The sequence below is a fragment of the Sinocyclocheilus rhinocerous genome, unplaced genomic scaffold (genome assembly GCF_001515625.1).
Source record: "Sinocyclocheilus rhinocerous isolate Xijiao unplaced genomic scaffold, SAMN03320098_v1.1 scaffold2570, whole genome shotgun sequence".
NCBI classification, from domain to species: domain Eukaryota; kingdom Metazoa; phylum Chordata; class Actinopteri; order Cypriniformes; family Cyprinidae; genus Sinocyclocheilus; species Sinocyclocheilus rhinocerous.
This window is the reverse complement of record NW_015629500.1, coordinates 283,287-291,872: the sequence shown is the minus strand read 5'-3', so window position 1 is coordinate 291,872 and position 8,586 is coordinate 283,287.

Here is an 8,586-nt window from a genome sequence, read left to right as displayed (position 1 = left end):
GTGAACCATAAAGAGGTTTTTGTTGATCCTCGGACAGGTGCTCACACAAAATATTGAGAGATTCTGGGAAGTCTGCAAGGCAACAGTGTGGAGATTTAGGGGGAACCGCACAGAAAGCAGGATCAAAGACCACTTAAAAGTAATCGAGTGGACTTACTGACGTGCTGACAAACATAAAAATGGCCCCCTGGGTATGATTTTGCATGACATTAGAAGGAAGTATCCTGTGTGAAAAATGCTTATGTTCGGCTTGTTCTGTGACCATCATCATTTGTGCGAAAAACAAATTTGTCAATAAACTGTTTGGCAGTTGACTGTGTTTATTCAGGATGTGTCTCATCTGTAGTTTGTTCTCTTGTTGAACCATAAAACAAAGACTGAATTCTTCACTGCAATATTTCATGTCTCTTTTCTTATTTGAAAACAGCAAATGTTTACATTAGAATAGGGAACATAATCTGAAATAATATTGCATCTATTAGTGAGAAATGTGCTTGTTACCTTTCAATAAATTCAGGGAAAATTTCAGTTATGAATCAAGTCACCTTTATTTATATAGCGCCTTTAACAATACAGATTGTGTCAAAGCAAATGTACAGCATTAATTAGGAAAATAGTGTGTCATTAATGCAAAATGACAAAAGCAAACACTCATTTTTCAGTTAAAGGCAGTTCATCATTGAATTAAGTGTCCCCAACTAAGCAAGCCAGAGGCGACAGCGGCAAGGAACCAAAGCTCCAGCGGTGACAGAATGGAGAAAAAACCTTGGGAGAAACCAGGCTCAGTCGGGGGCCAGTTCTCCTCTGGCCAGACGAAACCAGCAGTTCAATTCCAGGCTGCAGCAATGTCACATTGTGGAGAGGACTCAACTGGTTCCTGTGGTCTTGGCCGTCTAGGAGACAAGGTCTTAACTGGGGATCTGTCTCTGGGGCTCATCTAGATGTCCTGATCACCGCTGACATTCAGGGCTGAAGAGGTCATCTTTAAAATACTTATTGTATTTCAAGTATCTGGGCTGGATACGTACTGGATACACTGTAAAAAATTTATTGTCAAATTAACAGTAACTTACTGGCAACAATTATCCAGTAGTTGCTGTATTTCATTCAACAGTAAAATTACTGTAACACTAACTACAGTACTGTTTAGCTTACTGTAAAATGTAATACAACATTTTACTGTATTTTTTACCATGTCAAAGTACAGTATTACACTGTTGATTTTTAATAATACTGTATAGTATTATACAGTTATGAAATGTTATTTTAATTTATTTTATAGTGCTACTGTATAACCTTTATAATTTGTAGAAAACCTGTAAAATTGCTAACTAACTGTTGATGGGAAATAGAAAAAAAGAACAATTGAAGCTTTAACTGCACAAAAACAGTTTATTTTAAATTTTGAAACAATACATTAGTAAACAATAATGATATATAACAATAAAAATCTGTTTTAAAACAAGACTAACTAACAATTTATAATGAATCATTAAATCACAGAACAATACATTAGGAATAATAATAGCATATAATACAACAATCAAATATGTTTTAAAAAACAAGACTAAAGAACAATTTATAATTAAGAATTAAAATAGCAGTGACATAACGCAACAATAAAAATCTGTTTTAAACACGACTAATTAACAATTTATAATTACAAATTAAAATCAGTGAACAATTCATGCAAAAATTAATAGGTAAAATACAAACTTACATAACACAGTAGAACAAAGAAAGAAGTTGAACAAAGAAAGAAGGTGAGGATGAAGGCCAGGTGAGGAGGGCTGGTGTCATGTGGAAAAAGTTGCACTTCTGATAATCCTGCTAGAAATGATAAGCACAAATCAATCATTGAGAACAAACATACAACTAATCATCAAAAAACTCACATTATCAACACCTTTAAATGATGGGCAAAAGCTTGTGCATAGGGCCCAGCAGCGACTGAAATTTTACTCTTTTTTTTTTCATTAATATTTTCAACTCAAAAGTAAACATACATACAATGTACATTTTGGTGGGTAATAGCCAATGGTATATTACTGCTTACATGTTGTGTGGCATAAATGGATATTCAGAGTTTTTTGTTTTTTTTACAATGTACACCAACTGCAGGAAAACCCAATAGAGCAAAATCCATGTACTGCAGAAAAAAAAAACTATTTAATCTTCATAGAATAAAACCCACACATATATTTTATAATATACAGTGCCGCTTGAAAGTATGGGAACCCCTTGCAGAATCTGTGAAAATGTTAAACATTTTAACAAAATAAGAGAGATCATTCAAAATGTCATTTTTTTTTTATTTAATACTGTCCATATATATATATATATATATATATATATATACACAGTGACATGCGAAAGTTTGGGATCCCCTTGCAGAATCTGTGAAAATGTTAAACATTTTAACAAAATAAGAGAGATCATTCAAAATGCATGTCATTTTTTATTTAGTACTGTCCTGTGTAAGATATTTTATGTAAAAGATGTTTACATTAAGTCCACAAGACAAAAAAATAGCTGAATTTATTAAAATGAGTTTTGATTCTTAATACTGTGTGTGGTTACCTGTATGATCTACGACTGTTTTTTTGTTTGTTTTGTGATGGTTGTTCATGAGTCCCTTGTTTGTCCTGAACAGTTAAACTGAGCACTGTTCTTCAGAAAAATCCTCTGTGTCCTGCAGATTCTTCAGTTTTCCAGCATCTTTGCATATTTGAACCCTTTCCAGCAGTGACTGTATGATTTTGAGATCCATCTTTTCACACTGAGGACAACTGAATTCGAAGATCAAGGTAAATTGTACTTAATCTGTCTTCCGGGAAACATGTAAGTATCTTCTTCTGCTTCTGAAGGGCAGTACTAAATAAAAAGAATTGATATTTAAACAAAATAAGAACTATTTGGACTTCTTCATCCTGTTCAAAAGTTTTGAATGCATCGTGTTTCCTTCTGGAGCATCAGTGAATGTTTGAACCTTTTTTTTCAGAACAAACAAGGGACTCATGAACAACCATCACAAAACAAAAAACATTCGTAGATCATCCAGGTAACCACACACAGTATTAAGAATCATTTGATCACTTTTTTTGAAAATTTTTTTTAACTTTTGGTCATTTTTTATAAATTCATCTATTTTTTGTCTTGTGGACTTAATGTAAACATCCTTTATGTAAAATATCTTACTCAGGACAGTACTAAATAAAAAATGCTGATTAAGAAGCACTTGCCTTCTCCAGCCTCTGATCTACAGTTATTGTTCAAAATGAGCAAGATTGTTGTTTTTACCAAAGAGGGCTTCAACGGCAGAACAGCTGAATTCAAGAACAATGTCCACAACTTAGAAGAAAAGGGCTTCAACAACACCATCTCATCTCTCAAAGTCATTGGCGCACCATGGGTAGTGTATTATGACAAGAATTTCACTGGAAAGCAGCGGGTGTTTGAGGAAGGAGAATACGCTACTCTTGAGGACAAAGGAAGGTTTTCTTCCCTCAAAATGATCACAGATGACCTGGTCGACCCTGAAATCCAGCTGTTTGAGCACGTGTGCTATGGGGGAAGAAGTGTGACCCTATACAAAGAAACCAATCTTCGTGACATTGCTTTCAGTGACACCACTTCTTCCCACAAAGTGAAAGGTGGTGTCTGGGTGCTCTACGAACACGTCAATCGTCAGGGTGCCCAGCTTGTGTCTTTCCCTGGGGATGAAGTTCCCAGCTATTTCCAGCTCTCCTTCAACGATGTGGCCAGCCATGTGCATCCCTTGCTGCCGAAGCCATAGACAGCATCATTCAAAGTACACTCTCTGCAGCTGAATATGAACTGGAACCCTTCTGGAAAGAACGATGCAGGTGGTGGGGAATGACTGATCTTGACAAGAAACAATGACTGTGACTCCAATAAGTCGGAAGAAAATTTCATGCACTCTGACTCAATCTTATAATATCTGTGTAAAGACATACTGTACATGTTAATTTGGCAGATGTTATATGATAAGGAGGAGTTTTAGTCAAAGTTTTAAGTTGATGGTTGCTTGGCTTTTCATCTATAGCCATCAATATCAGTACACACATGCAATAAAATACAGCTTTGGAATTGTTACAGATCTGCTACAGGTCCTATTGTCATTTGAATGTATTTCCCCTGTTTGATGAGAGTGAAATATTGAAAGGGATTTCGGATTTATATAATGCTGTGCGAGAGACAACGAATGCTGTTTTAGTCTGTCAACTCAGAAAATAAAGGCTCTTAAATATTTGAATGCTCCTTGTTTCTTTAATTCTCATTTAATTTATTTTAAATATATAATTTTTCATTGTAAAGTTATCTTTTATCACATCATACATTTTAGCAATAAATAAATAAAATAATAATAATAATAAATAAATGAACCAAAGCATTTACACGGTGGAGGTTCACATCTCAGAAAAGTTATAGCAAAATATAACCAAGTGAATAGACCAGTACGGGCAGAGTCAGTATTGAAACCAAGACACATTAATAAACTGCTTGAATATTTTATGAATATAGTACATGTATACATGAAATACGATAAAAATGATGGGTCAGCTAAAAATCACAAAGATCATTAAATTTGATCATCTCTAAGTGCCGTCTGAAATTTTCTTCTAAAATTAGCATTTTTATCAGGCTCCAATGTTTAGATTCAGTCATTTTACTTTAATGGCAATGGATAGGTCCTTTTCTATGCCATTAAAGTGAAAGAACTGAACATAAATATAGGAGGCTGATAAAAATTGTCATTTTAGATGAAAATTGCAGATGGTTCTTGGAGGCTTTTGCATCTGAACTCTTCATTTGCATTTATGCTTTTATATCAAACCCATGACCTTGATGGTGCTCGTGTCATGATCTATTTGAGCCACAGGAAATGACCTCATTGTTATTTGGTACATCTGATCTCACAGAAAGGTGTTAACAAGGGAGAGTTCATATTCAGATTTCATGTTCTGTCATCATTTATGAATGGTTTTCTTCTGCGGAGCGTAAAAGAAGATACTTGAAAGAATGGCCCTATTTTTTGTATGTACAAAATAACAATAAATAATAATAAGCAACAACAATAATAACAATAAACCCTGAGATATTTCTTAGAACATCTTCTTTAATGCTCCACAGAAATGCATACAGGTTTGGTCTACACTGTAAAAAATTTATTGTCAAATTAACAGTAACTTACTGGCAACAATTATCCAGTAGTTGCTGTATTTCATTCAACAGTAAAATTACCTACTAACCACTAACTACAGTAGTGTTTAGCTTACTGTAAAATTGAATACAGCATTTTACTGTATTTTTTTTTACCATGTCAAAGTACAGTATTACACTGTTGATTTTTAATAATACTGTATAGTATTATACAGTTATGAAATGTTATTTTAATTTCTTTTATAGTGCTACTGTATAACCTTTAGAATTTGTAGAAAACCTGTAAAAGTGCTATTTCAACTGTTGATGGCAAATAGGAAAAAGAACAATTGAAGCTTTAACTGCACAAAAACAGTTTATTTAAAATTTTTAAACAATCCATTAGTAAAAACTAATGACATATAACAATAAAAATCTGTTTTAAACCAAGACTAACTAACAATTTATAATTAATCATTAAAATCACAGAACAATACATTAGTAATAATAACAGCATATAATACAACAATAAAATGTTTTAAAAAACAAGACTAAAGAACTATAATTAAGAATTAAAATAACAGTGACATATAATGCAACAATAAAAATCAGTTTTTAAACACGACTAATTAACAATTTATAATTAATAATTAAAATCAGTGAACAATTCATGCAAAAATTAATAGGTAAAATACAAACTTACATAACACAGTAGAACAAAGAAAGAAGGTGAGGATGAAGCCAGGTGAGGAGGGCTGGTGTCATGTGGAAAAAGTTGCACTTCTGATAATCCTGCTAGAAATGATAAGCACAAATCAATCATTGAGGCCAAACATACAACTAATCATCAAAAAACTCACATTATCAACACCTTTAAATGATGGGCAAAAGCTTGTGCATAGGGCCCTGCAGCGACTGAAATTGTACTTTTTTTTTTTTCATTAATATTTTCAACTCAAAAGTAAACATACATACAATGTACATTTTGGTGGATAATAGCCTATGGTATATACTGCTTACATGTTGTGTGGCATAAATGGATATTCAGAGTTTTTTTTACAATGTACACCAACTGCAGGAAAACCCAATAGAGGGAAAAATCCATGTACTGCAGAAAAAAACTATTTAATCTTCATAGAATAAAACCCACACATATATTTTATAACATACAGTGCCGCTTGAAAGTATGGGAACCCCTTGCAGAATCTGTGAAAATGTTAAAATTTTTTAACAAAATAAGAGAGATCATTCAAAATGCATGTCATTTTTTATTTAGTACTGTCCTGTGTAAGATATTTTACATAAAAGATGTTTACATTAAGTCCACAAGACAAAAAAAAAAGAGCTGAATTTGTTCAAATGACCCCGTTCAAAAGTTTGTGAACCCTTGATTCTTAATACTGTGTGTGGTTACCTGGATGATCTACGACTGTTTTTTTTTTCTTTTGTGATGGTTGTTCTTGAGTCCCTTGTTTGTCCTGAACAGTTAAACTGAGCTCTGTTCTTCAGAAAAATCCTCCAGGTCCTGCGGATTCTTCAGTTTTCAAGCATTTTTTGCATATTTGAACCCTTTCAAATTTGAGCAGTACTAAATGAAAAAAATTCATATTTAAACAAAATAAGAAAAATTTGGACTTCATGTTAATGCATCGTGTTTCCTTCTGGAGCATCAGTGAATGTTTAAACCTTTTTTAATAGTTGTGTTTGAGTCCCTCAGCTGTCCTCAGTGTGAAAAGATGGATCTCAAAATCATACAGTCACTGCTGGAAAGGGTTCAAATATGCAAAAGATGCTGGAAAACTGAAGAATCTGCTGGACCTGGAGGATTTTTCTGAAGAACAGAGCTCAGTTTAACTGTTCAGGACAAACAAGGGACTCAAGAACAACCATCACAAAACAAAAAAACATTCGTAGATCATCCAGGTAACCACACATAGTATTAAGAATCAGGGGTCATTTTTAATAAATTCAGCTATTTTTTTTGTCTTGTGGACTTAATGTAAACATCCTTTATGTAAAATATCTTACTCAGGGCAGTACTAAATAAAAAAATTATTTTGTTAAAATTTTTCACAGATTCTGCAAGGGGTTCACAAACTTTCAAGCGGCACTGTAAATGTATTAATCATCTATTTTCAGTAAGATTTACTAAATATAACATATTTCTGCCATTGAGTTTTTAACTTGAATCATGCCCAACAGATACCCGTTTCTGGCAATTCACTCCTTGATTTGCTTCATAAAAGCTTACATGTTGACAAACATGTTTATAATGCATTATTTTCAATGTATTTATTGTTAGTGTGGCCCTTAAAGGATTAGTTCACTTTCAAATGAAAATTACCCCAAGCTTTACTCACCCTCAAGCCATCCTAGGTGTATATGACTTTCTTCTTTCTGATGAACACAATCAGAGATATATTAATAAATATCCTGACGCATCCGAGCTTTATAATGGCAGTGAACGGGACCAACGAGTATGAAGCTGAAGAAAGTGTCTTAATTTATTTGATCCAAAATACAGCAAAAACAGTAATATTGTGAAATATTTTTACAATTTAAAATAACTTTTTTATTTGAATATATTTTAAAATGCAATTTATTTTTGTGTTGGCAAAGCTGTATTTTCAGCATCATTACTCCAGTCTTCAGTGTCACATGATCTTCAGAAATCATTCTAATATGCTGATTTGCTGCTCAAGACACATTTATGATTATTATCAATGTTGAAAACAGTTGTGTACCATTTTTGTCAGGATTATTTGATGAATAGAAAGTTCAAAAGAACAGTATTTATCTGAAATAGAAAGCTTTTGTAACATCATCACTACCGTCCAAAAGTTTAGTCAATAAACTTTTTTTTTTTTGGAAAGAAATTAAAGAAATTAATACTTTTATTCAGCAAGGATGCTGAATCTTTTCAGCATCCATTTTTAATTGAGCAAAAGTGACAGTAAAGACATTTATAATGTTGCAAAGCTTTATATTTCAGATAAATGCTGTTCTTTTGAACTTTCTGTTCATCAAATAATCCTGAAAAAAATTGTACACAACTGTTTTTAACATTGATAATTAGGCCTGTCACGATAACAACCTTTTGTTGTGCGATATATTGCCCCAGAAATAATTGCGATAAGTGATATTATTGTCATTTTAAAGACCATTTTATGCCACTGAATATATAATCATAATGTAACAGCATAATAATGCGAGAAGGCCTACACACTTCCAAATGACAACAAACTTTACATTTTTAAGAATATTTAAATCATGGAAATTAAGTATCAAAATATTAGATACCTTAAAAAACCTGAATAAATAGTAAATAAACATTTTCTAAAGTAACAAGTAGAAAAAAAGAAAAATGCACAAAGAATGTGTGGAGATTTTTCCATTTACAGATTTTTTCCTGACCTTCTTTTC